The 21,252-nt window shown below is 35.9% G+C and overlaps 1 protein-coding gene across 10 annotated transcripts in view; it reads left to right on the top strand.

The window, feature by feature from the left end:
- Positions 1 to 21,252, top strand: part of LOC138698410 (uncharacterized) — a 375,207-nt gene that overhangs the window by 102,054 nt on the left and 251,901 nt on the right. The gene's annotated exons all lie outside the window — the stretch shown is intronic.

The following is a 21,252-nucleotide window of genomic DNA, read 5'->3' as shown; positions in this document are numbered from 1 at the left end:
GATATGTCCCTAGTTTCTACCTAATTATTCCCCACATATAAAATATTTCTTGTTAAGAAAATATGTTTTTTTTTTTTTCGATAAGAAAGTGAAAATTTTTTTATGTTTTTATAGGCCTTCTGATTTTTTGTAAAAACGAAATTCGTTGAATTGAAATATTTTAACATTAAATTAGCCTATACGTATATGGGTAAAAGGCAGGGGACAGAAACTGATTTCTTAATACCGAATATTTCCTTATACTGACATTCGTTATAACGATATTTTACTGTATTAGTTAACAGAAATTGCTACAATTGCTATTGACTTGATTTTAGATAGCAGGTTCAGTCCGTTGCTATAGATCTGTTTGTCGCTCTACCTAAGTGCGGTTCGTGGTTTCATTAATGACGTGAGCGCACATGTAACATAATTGCACATAATGATAACAAAATAGCTTGTTCCGATGCTTATTGGAATTTAAAATGATATCTATAATTTATTCGCCATATCGATGCCTAAGAAGTGATACTTCTTTATCTGCAGAAATGGTAATTTAGTTTAACAACATTATTATTTAGATTTATTGAAATATTATTATCTGTATTACAAAATTGGAAAGATCATTAATGTTTTGTCCTGGAATAGAAGATATCGCAAAGCAGAAACATATAGAAAAAGTTTGTTTATTTTGAGAAAAATTAATTTTTAAAGCAGTTGTTTGAGTCACCTGCAAATTTACAGTTATCCTTCTTAGTCATCGATATTATACCACTTTACACATCACTGATTAGAACACTATGGTATCGAGTTCAACCTCTGCTTCCTGTACATACACGCAGACATGTAGAATATTTTAGAGGGAAAAATGAAGGGGTGGTGTATAAAGTGCTCGCGCGAGAACATATAGCCCATGCTTGCTCTAATACATACCGTCAAGTGAGATGTACTGCCTGATAGTAAAAGTATCAGCTAGAACTTCAACTTAAAATAATAATTTCAGAAATGAGGCACATTTATACAAGATTAGATTTTGTTGAGTCAATGTAGGATTCCTACTTCAAGCTCAATATAATTAAATTGTAGACAAAAAATCTGACTAAGGTTGCACCGAGATTTTAGTTGCATAATTCGAATACACCAAGACCATTAGAGTGAAGGAATTTGACTTTAAAATGTGACCGGAAATACACTTCTACTGTTCCCAACTTGATTATCCAAACAAAGGTAGCATAATTTTTTTTAATATCTACTTTCTTAAGTGTGGTGACTGCAGCAATAAAGAGGTGCAAGATTTCTTGCATGTTCGGGATAATGTTTTACAAAACTAAATCATTTAAAAGTCATTAGCATCATCCTTGTCATATTCACTTATTGAGTATTGTATTATCATATGCAGTACTGTGGAACAATTATTAAACTGGAAACTACTGTATAATATTATTAAATAATAAATATCAATCAAGGCGAAGTAATTGAAGATGACGACATACTTTCGTCGAAACGATTCTCCTACCAATAGAAATACGTTCTACGATAGTTTACACCATGAAGAAACATAAGTGAAATAATAATTTACCTGGATAAGTATGTATTAATTACATGACATTTTGTTATAAATTCCTTGATTTTAGTTATTTCTATATATTTTATTTTACAGAGATATTAATAGAAAGAATTGCGACCAGCAATTAATATAAATTAATTTCCATTCGCAAACATCAATAATAATGCAATAACTATGGTAACATGTTGTATTTTTTATTGCCAACTTCGTTATGTACACTACAAATGTTATAGCAAAACAATTTTAACGAAGAGCTTATGAATTTTTATATGGTTAAGTGGCAAGGACGCCCACAGGGAGTAGCCAGTGGTAGCAATCTACATATTTTCTCAAACCCTCGATAAACAATTGAACAAAAGTGAGTGCTTTAAACTATGAATGCATGCGTAAGGTAATTTATATATCAGAACTGGCTATTTTCCAAGTTCAGTTTTCTCTCCCCTCGTCCATTCATGTCCTCTAATTTTCTAACCATCTTTCTACCACTGAGATTGGATCCTGCGGGCGCCCTTGTTAAGTGGATTCCATTTTCCCTGAGACATCTATATGAAATATTGGTAAAAGGAACAGAATTATAATATGCATTAAGGAACCAGTTGCATTAATAACTCAAAGCAAATGGATTAACCTATGAAAGTAAATTGTAAGTTAGCATTTTTATTGGACCAGTTGCAAAATAAGTTAAAGTGTTTTCTTTCTTTCTTTTCTTTTTTTTTCAACCTACCGAAGTATTAAATGTCATACTGCATTTTGAAGAGTTGTCAATTTAAATAACTTGAATGTTTGTGATAAAATACTTAGCTTAGCGATTCTGTGTTACGAAACAAAAAATAAACTGTGACTCCTCCAGGAAATCAGGGACGTATGGGATTCCTATTTTTACAAGATCTATAACGAAGTAGGAGCTATTTTGCAATGTTTTGGTAGCAACAAGATGGCGTCAGGTCCAACAAAACGGCTTCACTCCGTCCAATAGTATTAAGATGCTAGTGTCTCCGAGTATTTCTTTCAATTATCTTGGCTTCGTTTACGAGAGAGACGTTCAGTTCATTCACTCTGTTTGCTGTATCAGATTTTAAATAATTCCACACCTATTTACCTAGTTCCTCGCTTCACGCTTTTAGCATCCCACCACAACCGTGATACACGTTCACAGCATAACCATGTTCTATCAATTTCATTCCATCAAACATCTCTCTACTCTGCTTCCTTTACAATACACACAGCCCGTTCCTGGAATTCCTTGTCACAGGAAATCAGGAGCAGTTGGAGTCTAAAATCTTTTAAGTACACTCTACTTAGAAATGTTTTTAATGAACAGAACTAGACTCTTGCGGAAGTTTCTAAATAGTCTTAAATGGCCAAGTTATTTTTTTCTCCTCTCTCTTCTTCTTTTTTTTTCCTCTTTTCTTTTTTTTATTATCTTGATACATTACTTAATCATTTGTGTTTGTATGCCATTTAGTAGGACTTTGCTAATCAACATTTTATGTCTTGTCACCCATATGTATTCTCCTATTAGTATATTAACTGTATAATATATCTCAAGTAAATTAATCGTCGAATTTATCTCGGGCATTTTAGATCTTATAAATTGTGTGTTTGTGTGTGTGTGTATTCCCCTTATGTTATGTAACTGATTTTGATTATGTGTAATTTTCTACTTTATTTTATATATTATGTAACCGATCTTGACTATTTGTAATTTTATATTATGTAACTGATCTTGACTATTGTAATTTTCTACTATATTTTATTTAATTTCTAAGGTATTTTCTTTTGTGTTGTTTTGTAATCTTTGTAATCTAATTTTGTATTTAATGTATATTATTGAAACCTGGTTGAGTGGAAGAGAAGGCCTCATGGCCTTAACTCTGCCAGGCAAAATAAACCTACTACTACTACTACTACTACTACTACTACTACTACTACTACTACTACTACTACTACTACTACTATATCTTCTACGCTCGTTGATCTAGAGCAGTGCTTTCCTAACTTTTTTATATGGCGACAACCTAGCCAACTCTAGAATTTTAGTGCGTCACCTTATCCCTCAAATCAAAGTGTTCCACACATTATAAGGCTGCTTGTACACCCTTCATAAAATAAATAAATTTAACACACATATTTCCAGTATTGTTAGCACATTATAGTCAATGAGGCGAAATAAACATTTACGTAGAGTTCTAAGATGGGGAAAGCAATCACATTTATTTTCACTCTTGGGTTTAGTTTTTCAGTGGCTCACATGTGCTTGGCGAATCTTACACATTTATTTTATGTTTGGACGAATATGGGATCAATTCACTCACATTTCTTCATCCATCATTTTTAAACTGTCACGTTTCACTGTTTTGATATTAGTCATCACAGAAAATCCTGCTTCGCAAAAATATGTTGTTGAAAACTGCAACAAAACCTCAAGAGCTCATTTAGCAAGATGCGCAAAATCTTCAAGTGAAATCTAGAATCTGTTCAAATCATCTCTTTGGTGTTTCAACTTCAAGTTCCTGTCATTTTTAATCTCTGCCAATTCTTCTTCATCTTCTAAGGAAAGTCCACTAACTTCAGATGACAAAAATGGATTTCTTATCCAGTCATAAGCTTTTTGTGTTCAGATCTGGGAAGTAACTTTCGAGTTTTCAGTGAGTAATATTAGATAGTTGTAAACTGAATCTTTTATTTCGTTCTTCGAATTACAGTGAGATGTATTTGAGAACATTTCCTAGCTCCCCTCTTTCACTTTCCGAGACCAAATTGCTAACTTGTCTCGTAAGGCAGATATTTTGTCTGTTGCAGTTAAGATATTATCATACTTACCTTGCGGACTAGACCTATACTTCTATACTAAAACTATACGCACAACTATGAATCTGTCAAGGACACGTATCTACAAGGCAGCTAGGTAAGCAAGGAGTGACCAGCGATTTTCTTACTTCATTTCATTTATCACGTGTTAATAGCTCAAAATAATGAAATATACCAAACAGTTCTCGACACCCCATAAATCTTCAGGCGACACTCAGTTTGGAAAGCTCTGGTCTAGAGATTGGTCTGACTTTACGTACACTTAGGCACGTTTTGACCCATTGTGCGTCCTATGTATGCGATAATTGTTCAAGTCCGACAAGTGGTGTGGGTGGCGTTCCTGAATCCGACGCTGACAAGTGGAGCCATCCTCCTCAGCCCCTGATAGAGCCAGATTCTATTTCTAGAACGAGTAGCCTGATAACCCCCAAGTTCTTCCTATATCAGTATCGGAAACCCGTACTATCCCCAAGACTTCACCCCAGTCTATTTTTACTACTGTAGGTGATAGATGAAATGAGGGGGAGCTGGAGCAGGCCTCTGTTGGTGAAATGATAAAGAGAAACTGAAGTACCCCGAGAAAACCCGTCTGCAACGTCTGCTTTGTCGACCATCACGACCTAACCGGGGATCGAACTCGATGGAAGATCGACGCGCTAGCATTTGAGCTACTGGCGAGGCGTTGGTCCAGACATAGGCCTATATTCTCCCCTACTCCGTATTAGCATGTATCTGAACCGGTACAAAATGCGGAGGTAAAACAAGGCAAAGAAATAAAGACAAGTGGTTAATTTCACAGTGAAGATGATCCTTGCATAACTGACCAATAGCCTAAACCGTTTCTGTATCCATCACAGTTCTGTTTCTATGAAAGTACTATATTTATTTATGTATGAACAAGATATCGTCAAATCATCAAATTAGAGGTAGTCAATTACTTCAGTCAAGTTTATGGAAATTGACGGTTGTAAAGTTGATTTTCGTGAAGTAAAATATGACAAGCGCCGGCGAAACCGACCATAAGCAAATATTTTATTTGTATTTCGTTAAGCTTCGTGTAAATATAAAGAGAAATATTGCGATGGTGAAAAAAAAAACACGTTTTTAACACTGAAAACTGATATTTGCTATTCTGTATGTATTTATTCACCTGTCTGTTTATATTCTTTTTTTAATCAGTTATTGGATATATTTTGTTCACATTCAGTAAATATAGGCCTAAGCCGATTAATCCTGGAATAATGCAAGCGGAACGTAAGAATTTATACAAACATGTATTATTTTTTTTTTATTTGCGAAAGTAGCGCAACATAGCAATTTACCCGAAATCGGCTATAGGCCTAATTATTTTCTTCTTCATTTTGTTACTTGGATAATCGGTGTTACCAATGAAACTATATAGACAATATGTCTCAAACGCTTACCCTTGTTCTCGTTGGATTCGCCTTGTTATCCTGGTCTCTTCCTTGATCTCGTTGTTGTCTTTGCATTTTTCTTATTCTCGTTGTATTCCCCTTGTTCTCTGTGAATTCACTTTGTCCTCCTTATATTATCCTTGTTTCTTTGTATTTTCCTTATCCTCCTTATATTCCACTTGTTCACCTTGTATTCCCTTTGTCATCATTACATTTCCTTTATACTCCTGGTCTTCCATTTTTTCTCCTGATCTTCCCCTTGTTCTCCTTGTTCCCCCTTGTGATCCTTCTATTTTTCCTTCTCCTTATATTCCACTTGTTCTTCTTGTATTCCCTTTGTCATCATTATATTTCCTTTATACTCCTGTCCTTCCCTTTTTTCTCCTGATCTTCCCCTTGTTCTCCTTGTTTTCTCCTTGTGATCCTCGTATTTTCTTTCTTCTCCTTGTATTCCCATTGTTCTTGTAATCCCATTACATTCCCTTTTTTCTATTTATATTCCCCTCTATTCTCTGTTATCCCTGTATTCTCTCTACTCACATTGTATTTTCCGTGTTCTCCTTGTAATACCCTTGTTGTTGTATTCTCCTTATTCTAATTGTATTTCCTTTGCTCTGCTTATATTCCCCTTGTTCTCCCTGTTTTCTACTCCTGGCCTTCCCTTCTTCTCTTGGTCTTTTCCTTGTTCTCCTGGTTCTTTCTTTGTTCTCCTTGTCTTTCTCTGTTATCCCTGTATTATCTCTATTCTCATTGTATTTTCCATGTTCTCCTTGTAATCTCGTTGTTGTATTCTCCTTATTCTAATTGTATTTTATTTGTTCTGCTTATATATTTCCCTGGTTCTGCTTGTCTCCCCGTGTGCTCATGGTCTTAAATGAATGTATGAAACGATATAGGGGAGGAGAAACATCAAAAGGTACGCGAAAACGCATCCTTGCAATGGAGTTGGGGCTGAGAAAAACTGAATATGTGAGCTCCAAGTCTGTTGGGCACTTGTCTCGTTCCGAGTTTCGCTGCTCCACTAAAGGAACTCTAGAGAATTTTGAAGGGGAAAGCCGAAAATGGACGTAAACTAATAGCTATCATATATAATCTCTCATGATCTTCCCGTTATTCTCCTTCTATTTTCCTTCCTTTTATATTCCTTGTTCTACTTGCGTTTCCCTTGTTAGCTTTGTATTCCTATTATTTTCGTGGTCTTTCCCTTGTTCTCCTATTCTTTCCGTTCTCCTTGTCTTCCCCTTGTTCTACTTGTATTGTCTTTATTCTCAGTGTATTCCTCTTGTTATCCTTACAATCCTCTTGTTCTTCTTATATTCTCTTTATTCTCATTGAATTTCCCGCATTCTACTTGGCTTCTAGTTCCCAAAGGCGAGCGACGAGAAGGCCTTGCATTTTTATGCGACGGTCAATTCCAAATTGCCCCACCCCATTCCAGGAGTAGAAAGACGTAGTTCTATCTTAAAAATGTCGTTTTGGCGCTGTGAATAGCATACGCGCGTTTCAAACCAGGGTCCGTGTTTCGATTTCCGATGTAAGGTGAGATTTACCTTCATTGTTTGGGACTCGCTATTTGCTCCTTGACTTGTGACGTCCTGTGTGTCTCCACGGCGACCCTGAGTTGTCGTGTTGATCCCACGGCCAGGGAGATCTGGAATTTATATATCTTGTATGTGGCATTGTCAACTTATATACGCATCAGGAGATTACAATGGGCTGGACACCTCGTTAGAATGGAAGAGGGACGAATTCCAAAGAAAGTTCTGGAAGGACTCCAACACTTTGGAGAGAAGCGGTTGGTTGGAAGACCCAGAATCCAATGGGAAGACATGGTTGCAAAGAACGCTGTGATCCTGTTCCACATAAAGAACTGGAAAGCAGCAGCAAGAAATAGAGAAGAATGGAGGAAAGGAGTTAGGGAGGCCAAGGTCGAAAACGAGCCGAAGCGCCATTGATTGATTGATTGATTGATTGATTGATTGATTGAGTAAAGATTGTAACAAGTATTGTGCACCTGAAGATTGAGGTATATTTAGTAAAATAGGACTTTCTTTTGCACTTGGATAAGAAACTACAATAGAGTCTCGATTATCCGGAATTACATTATCCCGACTTCCATGTTATCCGGATCGTTTTTGTGTAATTACAGTAGTGTACGTACAGTGTAATAATACTAAAGAATAACAAAGTTTTTTTAAGTCATTTACATCCTGTACTGTATTATGAATAAAAACTCTTTCATTATGTACATGTGAGTAACGTCTTTCTACAATACAAGGTCTCACCTTTGTCACTTTAAGATTCCAGGATCAAAAACCACACCCTCCGTATTATCGACCCATATAGTACGAATAATTGGGACTCTACTGTAATTAATTATCTTTAATACCACTGAATTCAGAATGATATATTGTAAAGGGTGCGGCAAAACATCCTCCCTAATTTAAAGTTTAAATATACAACAGTGGATCAAAATAAGGAAACTTTTTTAATATGAATGGTATCTTAATAATGGGAATTTTTCATTTATTGAATAACTTGTCTCTCAAGTGGTGTCCTTCACTATCAATGCATTGTTGAATGCGACTTCGGAAATTCTGCATCACTCTAACTAGCATTTCTTGAGGAATAAGACAATTTCTTCCTGTATTGCATTTCTTGGGTCTGCCAAAGTCCTCGGCCGATGCTTGAACACCTCAGGCTTAAGATGCCCCATAGAAAAAAATCGTAGGGTGCAAGGTCTGGTGATCGTGCTGGCCAAAGGACGTCGCCACGTGAAGGAATTAAGCGTCCGGGAAACATCTGTCTCAGGACTTGGAGAGAAATCTGAGCTGTGTGAAAGGAGGCTCCGTCCTGGTGAAACCATACCTGTTCAATCTGCAGGGCATTGAGTCTTGGTGCCAAAAAATTGTTGATCATAAAAGTGTACCGCTGAGAGTTTACTGTCACAGTAGCACCATCCTCTTCAAAAAAGTAAGGACCAAGTATCCCGACTCTTGCAACCGCGCACCATACAGTTAACACGGTCGTTATGTAGAGATTTTTCGTGAAGTTCACGAGGGTTCTGTCCAATATCGGAAATGTTGATGATTCACGCATCCCGATAAGTGAAAATGTGCTTCATCACTAAAAAGAACCACAACATCTTCAGGCACATTTTGAAGGCTGTTTGCATATGACCTCACACGATTTTCACAATCACGTTCAAACAATTCTTGAACAACGACCATCTTGTAGGGATGAAATTGCAAGTCATGGTGCAAAATTCGACGCACACTCCGATCAGATAACTGAAGAGCTCTAGTGTGTTTTCGAGCAGATCTCTTTGGAGACTGCTGAAATGAACGCCTTACTGCATTAATGTTTTCTGGAGTTCGAACGCTGCGTGGTCTTCCTCCTCCCTTTGTAATCATGTAATCACTTGCTGTAAAGTTTGATACCCACAAGTTAGTGCTTTTCCGATCTGGAACTACCCCACGAGGGGGAATCTGGAAGCGTCTTCGAAAAGCATGTTGGGCAGTGACAACGGAATTACCACTTACCAGAAACGATACCACAGCGTAAGCACGTTCTTCATCCGTCCACGGCATAGTTGGAATTCGTTACAGATTGCAATTTGCGCTAATTGAATATCAATTCCGGGTATTTAATGTCCTATTCAATTCAATTCTTGTTTTGCGCATGCCATTTGATATCGCTATGGCAACGCATGTAAACCTAAATTTCCCACTGTTTAGATACCATTCATATTTATAGAGTTTCCTTATTTTGAGCCATTGTTTTTTATTTAAACTTTAAATTAGGGAAGATGTTTTACCGCACCCTGTATAACCATGGAAATTTTTATTCCACTCTGAACACTAAAAACCTTAGAAATATTGAACTACACTTTTGTACTGAAATGCTTTAATCGTGCAGAAATCACTACCCACTCCCATTAAGAAACAACAGAACATTGGTCAAACTAACTCTTAATTTGCTTGTCACTTTTCCATTTTCAGAAGTCACTCGTCTCTTTGTTAGGAAACATAAAAACTGACATGTTGGTACTTGTCAATTGCACTCATTCTCACAAAGCAGTCATATTATTCTCTTTAAGAAATAGATCCCAAACCCCAAATGGTCTGGTATTATGCAGGTTGGTATTATGGAAATAGGTCTATCTCTTCAAATTTTGTTCAAGCAATCTCTTAGTTGTCAGTGTTGGTGGATTCGAGATGTCGGTTTTTTGTCGCCTCAACCATTTCCATGGAACAGTCAAGTTAGATACTTGGCAAACTTTAACTTACGTACTTGTACATTTATTCTCTATTTTCTTTAATTACTTTATAGTTAAACGGAGTATAACGAGAAAGAATTGCGAAGCTGCAAAATATCGCGTTCAAGTTTTCTCAGAAAAGCAGTTTTGAACTTTATAAGAAATGTGTCTATATACAAGTTGAACCGTAAGTAATGTCATCAATTTCAGGGTGTTATTCATTGAGTTATTTCAAACAAAAAAAGTTTAATATAATTGTCCGTTTTTTCATCCTTTTCGAGATAAAAATGTTTATAACAAATATTTCATAGCGTATTTTGGAAAACCCATTGATTTTATTCTAAATATGCTCAGTCAATTTCAGATAGTATATTATGATAATAAATGACTGAAATAGTTTTAGTTTTTTCTTTTAAAGGTGCAGAAATCTTATCCGAACAAATGTAACATTTTAAAATTCCCTTTGCCGAACGAAAAGTTTCATTTGTTCGGAACAAATTTCTGCACATTTAAAGGACAAAACTAAAATTCTTTCAAGCATTTAATATCATAATACACTGCTCTCTTGAACCGACTGAGCATATTGGAAATTAATTCTAGGCTTTCCCTAAACACGCTATGAAATGTTTCATGTAAAACAATTTTCATCCCGAAATGAATGCATAAATGAGTAAAATTGTACTGTATTAAACTTTTTTGTTTGGAATATCTCAAAGGAACCCCCTGAAATTAATGACATTACTTGCGGTTCAACGTGTATAGTATAGGTAAAATAAACCCCGTGAAAGGCCAAATCGTATTGAGAGTGACGAGGTTAAGGCTCCCATCTTTACAGACAATCGGCATTCAATAGCAGTAGGAATGTCAGTCCTACGTGCCCGCCGCCTTTACCCCCAAGGAAATGCCCCTGGTACTCATTTATGTTAGAAGCTGAGTAGACGTCAGGGCTATAATGGACTGGAAGAATTGGATCAATGGAAAGATCCATGACCCCATCGAGAATTGAACTCGTAACCTTCCGGCTTGCAGAATTACCATTAAACCGCGATGCCACCGCGGATCCCTCTACAGTGATTTGTCATTAACTGTTGGACGGAACTTTTCCATATTGAATATCTACGAGTCAGTGTAATCGTCAATGATACTTTTAAAATACAGGAATTCTATTTTAAAGGTAATGTATCTTTATTATTGAAATAAAAGCACAACGATGAGAGACAATAATTATGCGCTTCTGTGTGGATGTTAACGCGTTATGCCCGGTTTCGTCAAGAGGGATTAAATATACATATATGTATATATTAGGCCTAATCTTGAATTTATTAACTTCAGGTTAAAATTTTAACTCATTCTTGCGAATAATGCATTTCACCAAGTCTTTTCGGCAGAGAGTTAGCTAACACCACTTTAATCCTCGAGGGAAAGAGAAAAGTAGGCCTACTACTCTAGAAAGCCACAACTAAGAATTTATTTTTATGAACGCACCTTGTTGTGCGTTTATTTTGTTTTCTTCCAGAACTCCATCCGTAACAGTGACCAAGAAAATAGAAGAAGATAGGAAGAGAAACAGAAACTCAAATTTTTCGGTAATAGAAAAGTCTTTGATAATTGAGTTAGCAACTAATTATAAAGACATCGTAGATTACAAGAAGACTGATTAAAATAAAGAAAAAAGAATGAGGCGTAGAAAAAGATTGCAGAAGAATTCAATAACGTTGCTCATGTTACAGTCAGAACCAGCAAACAACTAAAATGCTAGGAAAGTGGTACATTTGATAGAAGTCATGAATAACACGTGAACGTTATTCAACGGAAGCAACTTTACGTACCTTTGTCTCATTGGTGCTATAGCTGCAGACACCTTGGAGACAATTCTACTAATAGTAGCTTTTGAAACTTCAACATTGTCTCCAATCATTATATGAAAGGCCCTGTAGCATAATATCTTAATGTTAACAGTACCTGCCAGAGTGCTGCAGAACAGCGCTTAAAACCGGTTTATATTCGACCGGTCGCAATCAACCGGCGAGGTTGGACATTTCGTTCGAATATCCGCCCTTGAAGCGGTTGCGCCTGATTAGACAGAAACATATATAGGACAGAATACCAAGCGCATTTCATCATACAGGAACTCTGATGACATTTTGTAATTACACGAATGGAGTAACAATTGAAGGAAATTTGAATTTTAAAAAGTGTTTGCTTGAAATTCTTACGAAAATATTTGGGGCTAAGGGGGATGAAATTACAGGAGAATGGAGAAAGTTATACAATACATAATTGCACGCATTGTATTCTTTACCTGTCATAATTAGGAACATTAAATCCAGACGTTTGACATGGGCAGGGCATGTAGCACGTATGGGCGAATCCAGAAATGCATATAGAGTGTTAGTTAGTAGGCTGGAGAGAAAAAGACTTTTGAGGAGGCCGAGACGTAGATGGGAGGATAATATTAAAATGGATTCGAGGGAAATGGGATATGATGATAGAGATTGGATTAATCTTGCACAGGATAGGGACCGATGGCGGGCTTATGTGGGGGCGGCAATGAACCTGCAGGTTCCTTAAAAGTCATAAGTAAGTAAGTTGGCTGAAATAGGATTATAATTGATTGCACATTTTGGTACATTTATCTTCATAACTAATATAAATCAATTAATGGACACCGGTAACAACAAAGGAAATAAGCATAATGCATAGATGAACTCTGACTTGTAAACAAATACAAGAATAAAATAAATTAAAATTACTTACAAAATAGAAGACCAAATAAGTACACACTTACTATTGTAATGTTCATACTTTGAACTCAAAATACGAGTACATAAGCTACCTCTGAAGGAGAGTTAATATAGCCTTTGTCTTTTAATTATTTTAAGTGATGTATTATTACTTCTCTAATAAATCGTTTTTAGGGAGATAAAAAGTTATTAACAAAAATAAAAGCACTCTCAAGTCTAATGATTGTAGCTTTATGATGCGTGCTTCAATCAATGAGGAGAGAGAAGGAAATGTCAATTGAAAGGTACACGATGATAATCGTGTCCTTGCAACGATTCTTGGAACTCCTGGATGGCTCAATATTATCGTCTTTCATGATCCAGAGCCGTCCACCCGAGTGAGACTCGGACATTCGTTAAACCGAACGTTGGACCACTCCGCGAGACGCAAGAGCTTTCGCATACTGTCTATAGCGCCAGGCGTTCAGTAGCTATGTGTCTTTTCTATCTTTTGTAAGCAGTTGTGCAAGTTAGTACAGCGGTCGTCAGCAATTACCCGCGGATAAGAGACTGCACTATGGTGGACCGTAGCTGCTCTATCCCTCTCTGCCTGCTGCACGACGGTGCATTTGATGTTGCTCCGGATACCTTTACCCATTTCAGCGAGTGCTGACGACCATTGCTCTAATACTTGCAGCATAGGAGAGAGAGGTCTGTTTCTCTTCGTTGTGTATTCTAACCTCTCGTGAATTTCATCGATAACCTTGCAAACCGCGGCTTTCGACAATCTCTATCTCCTTACAAATTGTTCCTCAGGCAGATTTTGAAAATCATTTCTCAGAGGTCTCTCTCTATGTTAGAAACACCATTTAACATATTATCTAAATAAAGCAAGTCTGCGTCAAAAACATGGTTTACAGCTGCCATTTTGTTTTTCGCCCCGAGTTAAATATTTAATCCAACTGAAACTAGGTGTTAACTTAACTCCAAACTTAATCTCGTTTAAAACTAACTTCTGTTGATGAAACAGAATTTTAGTCACATCTGGAGTTAAAACTGTATAGCATGAGGTTAATTTTAACCCCTGTTGATGGAACCGGGCCTTAATGAAAAATTCGGCATTGAGCATTATGTCACACATTGACGACTCATTCATCTAAACAACGATTCATCTAAACAAATTTTAAAGGCCATATTACCACATAATTATAATTTATTTACATCAGTTCCTTTATTTAATGTCATATGGATGAAGAAAGCCTGCGTGTGTATGTTCATAATATTTTAGATGAAATTAGTTACCAAGACTAGGCTGGGAAGCCTGGTAGCAATCTCAAAGTATTCTCATTGTTTGCAGGTTTACAGCGATGGTGTAGGATACACTGTGTAAATTGTGTGCTTCTAGTAAACTCAAACAAGGTTATTTTCCCTCTTTAAATAGAGCTCGGGTTAATGGAGAATTTTATTAAGATTTCGGACAAAATTTAAAATGGGATCAAGTCGTTGAGAACTTTTTTTTTTTTTTTTGCTCTTGGAGACTGATGTAAAATTAAAAGTAGGTATTATTTTTTTCGGACCCCAAATTAGAGTACTTTTTAAAAATTTCTGAATTTCAACTTGGAAGTGTGAAATTTTCCGCATGAGTCGTGAAATGGTGAAATACTTTCTGAGGAATGAAAAAGTATTCAATTTTTAGTGTTTGATCTACTATGGAGCTGCAGTGAAAGGGGTTTCCAGATTTCCAAATTTTCTCTTAAATTCATTTTTGCACACTCACCTTCACATTTTCGCGAAAAAAAAAATTGGAGCTTTAAGTGATGAGGAAGATGATCTTTTTCACTAGGACATTTCTGAAATGGAATGACCTTACCAGGAATACTGAGTTACAGCTATTTTTGGAGACTATTGTTGGTTCCTCAATACATAGGTCATTCAGAATTAGTGGCAACATTACTAATATTCAGCTCCCCTAGCTTTGTTAAATGTAAGGCAGTAGTATGAGATAGAGTGGTGCCTGGTAACTGTTTTATCTGTAAGTTATAAATAAAGGCCAGCGTTTGGTCACCGAGTGAAGAAAACAGGTTAGCTATGCTATGGGTTATAGATGATAGCACACTCATACGGCATTTTCAATATAGTCAGCGAAGATGATAACATGGTTAGGTATCGATTGTTAGTTTGATTGAAACTGTTCTTTGTCGACCTGCGTAGAAAATTGTAACTTACAACGACATCACAAACACACAACACAATCCACTTCACCTGTTTCGATTACTTATTACTAGAAGACGTATTCATATACACAAAAAACTTGAACTGACTTAAATGGAGATAAATCACAGACATATTTTATATGCGAATAAAAAATTAATCCTCGATATTAATAAACTGAACCTTCTTCTGTGAATCTGAATAAAGCGATCATTCGATTTAGTTCAACTGTAAAAAAAAAACCTGGAAGTTAATTTTGAATCTAATCTTATCTGAGACACGCATATCAAAGACACATGCAAGAAAGTATTTTCCCTCCTTCAGTCATTAAAAAATTGTACCACTATCCAACTAAATTATAGCAGACGCTTGTACAGACTCTTATTATATGCCGTATTTCGATTATTGTGACGCCTTATTCAGTGATCTCAGAGTGGATTTATCCCAGAAACTGCAACGTGTTCATAATGCGTGTGTTAGTTTCATTTGTAACGTCCGCTACTACGATTACATTTCATCTTCTTTCGATAAATTATCGTGGCTCAGGTTATACGAGGAGAAAGTTACATTGTCTTTCTCTCTTATACCGAATCTCGCATACCTCCGCCCCCTATTAGGCCTACTTAGTTCGATTCCACAATCTTCCTCGCTATCATAACTTAAATACTCGGTCACAATACGATAACACACTAAAAATTCCATTTCAGACATCATCGCTGTATTCTTCATCTTTCACTATTGCTACTTCTCGTCACTGGAATTCTCTGTCACCTGAAGTTAAGAACTGCCGAACCTTGATTTCTTTCAAATATAAATTAGAAGAATATCTTATGATGAGTTACCAGACTTAAGGTGTTGTAAACATTTAATGCAATGTATTCCACTATATTTTTATTTTTTGTTTCATATTTTTTTATTCTGTACACTTTATTCAGTTGTCTTTATAATTCTATTTTCTAAATCATATTTGCTTCTAATTTAAGTTTATATGCTTTCCATGGTGTTTACTTTTGTGTACACATTATTCAAATGTCTATTTATGATTTCATTATGTAAATCGTGTTTACCTATCACTAAACACCAGTATTTGTGCCACTATGTTTGTTCTTTTTTATATTATTTTTATTGTGTACATTTTATTCAATTGTCGGTTTCTGGTTGTATTATGTTAATCTTGTAACTTAATACCAATATGTAAGTTATTTCAATGTATTTATTTTTATTGTGTACATTTTATTTAATTGTCGGTTTCTGGTTGTATTATGTTAATCTTGTAACTTAATACCAATATGTAAGTTATTTCAATGTATTTATTTTTATTGTGTACATTTTATTTAATTGTCGGTTTCTGATTTTATTAAATGAATCGTACTTATTTCTAACAACATTAGTATGTATTTTACCGTGTTTATTTTTATTGTGTACATTTTTTAATGTTTATTTCGATTTCATTATGAAAATTAATGTCCTGCAATGTTCGAACATGAGAGAGGCAACCAAGACATTACAAACTTCGTCTTATTTCCAAAGAGAACTAATCGCAAGATCTATGTTAAAATCTTCTTCTTCTAGGCTTATCAGTCTGTTCCACCAGATAGGGAATCGCTCCATCTCTTTTTAGGTATTCCAGGCTTCTTCTCCCTCTTGACACTCCATCTCTTACTCTTCTTACTAGTCGACTCAGTGACATGCGTTAAACATGCTTATTCCATTCATCCCTTCTTCTAGCAGTCCACTCTTCAATAGACTGAATATTGGAGATATCTCTAATTTCTGTATTTCGTATTCTATCCAATTTGGTTTTACCTGTTATATTTCTTAAAACTTCCATTTCTGTCACATTAATCATTTGTTTGGTTTTTGTTGTGTCTGATCTAGTTTCCACAGCATAAGTCATGATTGGTCTCACCACGGTTTTATATATTTTGTTTTCGTTTCTGTTCTTAAATATTTATTTTTGCAGATGTAACTATTAAGATATCTTGAAACATCTGTTGCCTTCTTAACTTGATCCCTCAATTCTTCCTTTAAACATCCATCATTTGTTATCTTTGCTCCTAGATAGTTAAAACTCATAAGCTGCTCTAGTGGCCTATATGTTGATTTAATTGTAGTTTATATCTTAACGGATATTTATTTACTGTTAAAACCTTTGATTTTGATACATTTGTACTCATTCCATACTTGTCAAAAGCCAGTGAAAAACAGTGTAATAATATTTGTAAGTTATCTTCTGAATTGCTAATTGGAACAACAACATCTGCATAACCAACTACATTTATTTCTCTTGTATCCATTGAGTATCCCTCCTTGTCTCTTACTTCTTGCATGATAAAATCCATTAAAATATTTAGAAGTATTGGACTGAGTGAGTCTCCTTGTCTGATGCCTTTATTTAATGTAATTTCTTGTGTAAATGTAACATGCGGTTAAAACATGAAGGGATGGAAGTGGAGAACAGCGAATATTTTTATAACACGGTGGAACAAATACGACAGGCCTCCGCACATCGGCGAATCTCGAACTTCGCCATACTCGACAAACTTGAACGGAACATAGCGCGTGTAATGCACGACGGTAATGTAAATCGTATCCGTCCAGCTGAAGACTAATATATTTATTACAGGAATCGGATAAAGCTGTATGTTCAACTGTGTAAGCAAGTTTTACTCCTGGTTAAGTGTAAGAGAAGGCCGTAAGGCATTACCTATGCTAGGTTAAAGAAAAACATTATTATTATTATTATTATTATTATTATTATTATTATTATTATTATTATTATTATTATTAAAACATCACATATGCTTGCACGTATGCACTTAAGAACCACGATATAGGCTATACACTAAAAATGACGAAATATACACTCTTAAAAAATGTATTTTATTATAGGTAATTTACTATTGTTGATGGGTTTTAAGAATATTGAGACACCATGAGTCGTTAAAGTTGCGTGTGCTTCAACCCGCTGCTTAAGCGATAAACTTCTGAAATACATTTCGTTAGCACGGTTGCCAGATAAATGAAGCGCAATCGTCGTACCAACTTATGAAAAATGTCGTACTTTAGCATAAAATTGCCGTACATTTTTCATTTTACTATTTTATAGATGGTGCGCACAATTATATTTCACATAACACCCATAAAAAAGTGGTTCATAGGCCTATAAATTTATATTCATTTATTCATAGTGTTCTATCCAAGGGTACATCTTTCACTGCAAACCCAGCATTCTCCAGCCTTTCCTATTCCAGCATCCATTTCTTCATCCAATCAAGAATTTTAGTAATTATAGTTGATATCCACAATGGCATTTATCATTCAAATTACCATTTCTTCATCAACACTATCATTTTCGGTAAAGCATGCATGATGACGCTTGGTCGGAAACAACATTATTATATTGAAAGCCGCAGAAACTTTATCTTTGGCCGGCGCAACGGCAGATATTTAATATCAGTCAGTGCGGCAGCTGATGATTACATCAAATTAATCCACCTGCAGTCGACTCATATCCGACAGCGCTAAAATGTCAGCGCGTCTAGATGTATTAATCCTAGCGCGGTACTTATTTCATTCATAAAAATATTTCCATTGTTGAACATAATATATTGAAGTTAGCAGATCTCTGAACTCGTGTTACTTTCATATAACACCACCGTACATGAAACCTGGAGCTCAAGATGACGAATTTATGATTTGTATGGCAAATGTAATCACCATATTGATTTTCAAAGCATCTTTTATCCCCTTAAAGCATATTATATGTGTGATCAGGGATATTAGTCAATGACATATTGAATGAAGAAAAGTTGTCTAGAAAAGGGGCAAATTAACTGTTATTTTTTTAATTATAGTCTGATATTGTGAGTTCCAAAATAATTTTGTCCCTTCAGTAAAATAGTCGTACAAAATTGCGTACGACTTAGAATTCGGTCGTACTTCGTACAATTAGTCAAAATAGTCGTAAGTGTACGACTATAGTCGTACGTAAGGCAACCCTGTTCGTTAGGCATCGTTGATAAAACTGAAATTCAAATTTAGTAATTTTCACCATAATGAAGTAAAATATTTTGATTTGCCACGTCGGCAAGAAGAAAACAGAAAATGGCGTTATCGTGCCTATATTAGTGTTGACAGGTAGCGAAATTCGAATTTAGTGAGTGCAAAAAAAGTCGATCAACACTATAACTTCCGCACCGGTATTATCGCAGCGTTCTCGTGACAACTGTCAAACTCTTGGCACGTGCTAAGTAGACGATAAGACGGCTTCTTGTTTTTATTATTTAGTCTTGTAATCGAGCTTTCATCCGTTATACCATCCCAATGTTATACATTTGCACAGTCAGCAATGCATTTAATTGGACTGCTTTGTTGATTGGCGCGGAGTTGTCTGCAATGATTCGCCGACAACAGTGCACTGACTGCATATTGTTAGATTGCAACAAATAAAATATTTTAACTATAGTAATTTATTTCATTATCTGCGTTCCTTCTGCATTCCATTTTTTTATTTTCCGCACTCTAAATCTTGCTTTAAGCACAAGATTGCTAAAAAAAAATAACAAAATATGCTTTTACGGTTTGTTTCCGATCTGTGATAACTAATCTGAATGACATCATGTGCGTCAGGAGTCACACGACAGCTGAAATGTGGCTCGAGGTGACAGACCAATAGTGAGTGATCTCATAGTCAGAGTACACGGCGACTCACATCAGAAATTCCCAAGAAAATCGAGCCTTTTTGGGAGGGGTACATAACATCCCTTTCCGATGCCAAGTACAGTGAAGTGAAAAATAAAAGAAGCCTGCAATAAACGAGGTTTCGTTATTTCTAAGAAAGGTATCTTCTGTGAACTTAATAAGATTGGTAAAGCTCGAATGGAATTAATTTGTATCAGCTCGTGGGATGCGGTGACTTGTGACGGGGGGTGGATTTGCTTGCTTTTTCAGTTCTAGAATTAATCCCATCCGAGCTTTGCTTGTCTTATTAGGTACACACAAGATGCCTTACTTGGAAATAACGAAACCACGTTTTTTGAAGGCTCCTATGATTTTCACGTAGCTTAACTGTACTTGGCATCGGAAAGGGTTGTTATGTACCCCTCGCAAAAAGGCTCGATTTTCTTTGGCACTGCTACTGTGATACACCGTGCACTCTGATTATGAAATCACTCACTACTGGTCTGTCACCACTCGCCGCAATTCAGCTGTCGGTGTGATTCATGACGCACATGACGTCATTCAAATTCGTTATCAGAGATCGGAAACAATCCTGTATATTCGCTAAAAGCTTAAATATGTATTAACCCCTTAAATATGCATTATATGGACTATAAAATCTTGACCTATGGTTACAAATAACTTGAAATGCATTTATACAGAGTGGAAGTGAAATAGCCTTGCAGATTTTCAGAGCGAATAGCTCATATTGGATGTAACAAAAAACTATAATGTCATATTGGTGGAAAATTAATAGCTTTTTTGAGAAAAAAAATGTTTATTCTCAAATGTTTAACATCCTCCTGTTCGGTAACTATTGCGAGTAGGATCGTGATTTTTGTCCATATCGACAAGAAAACTAATAAAGAAGAATTTATCTCTCTGGCGTATTTCAATATTGTTTGGCAGTTTTCGTGTAAATTTAATTTTAAAAACCTCTAAATTCAAGCCATTGCACGCTGCGAGTTGGTTGCAACACAGCGCCAGGAAGAACAGCTCATTTATAGTCCCGTCGCTCTAATTTCCGGCAGCCAATCGCGTTGCAGGTCGGCTACATTTAAACGTGTGCGTCTCGTGATTCGCTTATGAAGACGCTGTTCATTTCTTAAGGCTCGATAAATGCTTAATATAATCGCCCGCCATTTTGGCTCTTTCGTTGGCGTTCGCAGAAAGCACACGAAGACGTTATTTGCTTCTCAATTATTTAGCCTATTCAATTACAGTGCGTTTGATTTATTATCATAGGACCTACGACATGATCATGTTTAACGGTGTGGAAAATAGATTCCTCGTATGGTAGCTCGGCAACGAAAGAACAAAAATGGCGAACGATACTACCTACCTAGACTTTATAAAGCCTTCACTTCCTAAGACGTAAGCAAAGAGGAGGAGTCACGCCGGGAATAACAGCGTTGCAACTATAGCGATACACATCCGGTTACCGTCTTCGTTGAACTCTTATGTCTCTATCACGAGAAGCGTGTGTTCGCGGCGATGTTGTCGGTCTGCTGAAACTTCGAACTTAATTTTCTAATTAACCGTGCATTTAATCACAAAACATAATAT

This window comes from Periplaneta americana, chromosome 1 (assembly GCF_040183065.1).
Source record: "Periplaneta americana isolate PAMFEO1 chromosome 1, P.americana_PAMFEO1_priV1, whole genome shotgun sequence".
Classification (NCBI taxonomy): domain Eukaryota; kingdom Metazoa; phylum Arthropoda; class Insecta; order Blattodea; family Blattidae; genus Periplaneta; species Periplaneta americana.
This window is presented reverse-complemented; position numbering and strand designations above follow the sequence as displayed.